Raw genomic sequence first — 4,318 nt, 5'->3', positions numbered from 1 at the left:
ATTTTAGTTGATATATGAAAAATTATTTACGTTAAGTTTGTTTATCTTTGTAGGACAATGCTTTGTTCTCCCTATTACGTGATTTCTCTCCTGGTTTCTGTGTTTTTGGTACGTATTTCTTAACTTGGTAACTTTAGTTGATATATTAATATTATTTAAGTTAGGTTTTTTAAATTGTATGTTATTAGTTGTTATATATATATATATATATATATATATATATATATATATATATATGTTAGGTTAGTTTTAGTTAATTTGATAATATTATTTTCTTTAAATTTTGTAAATTAGTATGGTATTAATTGTTTTATATATACATATGCTACGTTTGTTGATGTTAGGTGGTACTTTTAAATTTTAAATAGTACGTTGAAATATTAATATTATTTGTGTTATATGTATATGTTACAAATTTGAATTGGTATATTATTATTTGTACGTTAGTTGTAGTTGATTTATTAATATGATTTTGTTAAGATTTTTTAAATTTGTATGTTATTATTTGTGATAAAATTATTTGTACGTTAATTTTAGTTGTTATGTTATTATTAGTTGGTTTAGATTTATTAGGTTTGTATGATATTATTTGTATTATATATATGGTATTTTAGGTTTAGTTAGAATGTGAATATCATTTAGTTTACTTATTTATAGTTTTTATTGAAATATATGATACTTTATTAATTTTATATAAATACATTGTTTAAATTTTTTATTCCATAGTAATTTTTTGATTTATTTTAATTTTTTTTTGTAAAATATATGTTATTTAATTTAAATTTTAATAATTGGAAAAAAATTGGTCATTTATTTAAATTTATGTAGGTATTTTAATATTTAATTTTGTTATTTGTAGAGTATTTTAGTTAGTAAATTAAGTTTTGTTGTGTTAAATTTATGTACATGTTTTATTTTATAATTTTGTTATGTACGTATTTTAATTTGGTCATTTATTTAAATTTATGTTGGTATTTTAATTTTTAATTTTATTATTTGTAGAGTATTTTAGGTAGTATTTTAAGTTTTGTTGTGTTAAATTTATGTACGTGTTTAAATTTTTAATTTTGTTATGTATTTTAATTTGGTCATTTATTTAAATTTGTGTAGGTATTTAATTTTTAATTTTGTTATTTGTAGATTATTTTAGGTAGTATTTTAAGTTTTGTTGTTTTAAATTTATGTATGTGTTCAAATTTTTAATTTTGTATGAATTTTAATTTGGTCATTTATTTAAATTTATGTAGGTATTTAATTTTTAATTTTGTTATTTGTAGAGTATTTTAGTTAGTATTTTAAGTTTTGTTGTGTTAAATTTATGTATGTGTTTAAATTTTTAATTTTGTTATGTATTTTAATTTGGTCATTTATTTAAATTTATGTAGGTATTTATGTTTAATTTTGTTATTTGTAGAGTATTTTAGTTATTATTTTAAGTTTTGTTGTGTTAAATTTATGTACATGTTTTCATTTTTAATTTTGTTACGTATTTTAGTTTGGTCATTTATTTAAATTTATGTAGGTATTTAATTTTTAATTTTATTATTTGTAGAGTATTTTAGTTAGTATTTTAAGTTTTGTTGTGTTAAATTTATGTACTGTTTTAATTTTTAATTTTGTTATGTATTTTAGTTTGATCATTTATTTAAATTTATGTAGGTATTTAATTTTGTTATTTGTAGAGTATTTTAGTTAGTTTTTTAACTTTTGTTGTGTTAAATTTATGTACGTGTTTTAATGTTTAATTTTGTTATGTATTTTAATTTGGTCATTTCTTTAAATTTATGTAGGTATTTAGTTTTTAATTTTGTTATTTGTTCAAATTGATGTATTTTGTTATTTATTCAAATTTTAATTATGTGATATGTATATTTAATTGATTTTTTGTAAGTGTAGTTAATTTTTTTAATGTAAAATTTTTGTTGTCAATTTTTTGTATTATATTTTATTTTACAGTATCAATGACATCTTCGTCGTCATGTTCATCTAGTATACAGATTAAGTCTGGTCCAATAGATGGAGACGTTTTATGGATGCAAGCTAAGCATGTTTCAGAAAATGTTTGGAATGAGGAATCAGACAGAAAATTACATATCAGACGAGTTGTCCCCATCTATCAAGGACAAGAAGAAATACCAAAGAAAATTATTCATCTGCTTCGACAATCTAGGTTTTTATTGGATAATGAAGATGGACTACCTAAAAATAAATTCGTCATTAATTACTGCCTTGATTGAAAGATGGAGGCCCGAAACACATACGTTTCACATGAGATGCGGAGAGAGTACGATTACTCTTCAAGACGTCTCTGTATTATGGTCTGTGTGTTGATGGGGCACCATTAATTGGTCAAACTAATCTTGATTGGGTTGAATTGTGTGAAGAATTGTTGGGAGTTAGATCACAGGAAGGTGAACTTCAAGGCAGTGTGGTCAAATTAAGTTGGCTGGTTCACCATTTTTCACAAATAAATATTCATGACGGTAACGTAGAACAACTACAGAGGTTTACCCGTGCATGGATCCTCATATTCATAAGAGGTGTTCTATTTGTTGACAAAAGTAGCAATAAAGTTTCCCTAAGGTACCTCCAATTTTTACATGACTTGAACAGTGCAGCACGTATGCATGGAGACCTGTCGTGCTTGCTTATTTATATAGAGATGCCCAGCGCCACCGATTACAAAATTAAATCAATTGGAGGTATGTGCATCTTAATCCAAATGTGGGCATAGGAACGCTACATGACTTTGGCTCCAAAGAGGACTCCTCCCGTAATAAAAAATAAACCACTCAGACACAGGTTAGTTGTTTTAAAAATAAGATTTCATTTGAAAATAATAAATAATGTAACACGTCGCCACTAATTATTTCATATTTTTTTTGTAGGTGGCTGCGACGTGGAAACCAGCATATTGACAATGATGATCTGATAGTTTTTCGTCGCAAATTGGATATCATGAAACGACATGAGGTAAGAAGATCGTTATGTATTCGTTAAATAATAAATAAAATATCATGTTTAAGTCAAAATTAACAATTGTGTTATTGTATGCAGTTTCTGTGGGAACCTTACACATCAACTGTTATGTCGACGTTGCCTCCAATTTGTTTGGTTGGTAGTGTAGCGTGGTGCGCAGTGGTGCCACTCATTTGTTTCCATGTTGTTGAGTGGCACCAACCCGATAGAGTGTTGCGCCAATTTGGAATGTAACAACCTATTCCCGAGTGTCCTTCGCAACCACTGAATATCCATGGCCTAACGCTAAGAGGGTCCCACGGTATTTGCCATACAAATGTGTGCCGTCAACTTGTATGATTGGCTTACAATACTTGAAAGCCTTTTTACATTGAATAAAAGTCCAAAACACTTTATGAAACTGACGATGTTTGCGACTAACCGTATTCCCAATAATAAAATCATCATGTAATATTTGAAAATATGATCCAAGAGAATGATTTTGCATGTGTGTTAGCCACAACGACAGTTTCGCATATGACTCTTCTCAATCGCCATATTCTACTGCAATGACTTTTTGTTTCGCCAACCAAGCTTTTTTGTACGACACCTTGTACGCAAATTCACTGTTAATCCTCTCTTGAATCAAAGAAACTTTTATTGATGAATCTTCTCTGATCATGCCTGTCAATAGAATACCAAAATTTAAATTACAATTAACACTAAAGAATAACATAATATGAACATAAAATATGTACCTACTACACAATTGACAATTAAATTTGAATCAAACTTCTCGTGATCTTGGATCATGGTCATATTGAGACATGTGTGTGGTCCACCCCATTGAGTGACTTTCCATAAATCAGTTTTTTTACATAAAATTGCCCTCATATAGAAAGGGCAAGGACAATATGCATTTTTATTCAAGCAACAAACGACATACTTATTCCATTTGCTTTCAACCATTTTGAAACTTTGATGCACTTTTATAACATATTGTTTGACTGCCTTCTTAACCGCATTTTTACTATCAAAATCATTGCCAACATATAATTCTTGCCCAACATTAAAACTGGATGGCATCTCCAAACCACAAATGTCCTCCTCATCAGGATGACTCCAGTTGATATTATTATAATGCAAAGCATCATTCCAAAATGGATTTTGAATTCCTTGTACACCTAATAGTCCAAAAAAATAATTCAAATTAAATACAATTATCGTCAAATAATAAATGTATTCACTTATTTTTTATTAGGAAATTATACCTTTTGCTGGGTGAACAATTCTTCCTGGTTGAATCATGTCGGTGATTTCATCGTCTGTATCAGATATACCGTTAGTACTATCATCTTCG

This window comes from Glycine max, chromosome 5 (genome assembly GCF_000004515.6).
Source record: "Glycine max cultivar Williams 82 chromosome 5, Glycine_max_v4.0, whole genome shotgun sequence".
Classification (NCBI taxonomy): Eukaryota; Viridiplantae; Streptophyta; class Magnoliopsida; order Fabales; family Fabaceae; genus Glycine; species Glycine max.
This window is presented reverse-complemented; position numbering follows the sequence as displayed.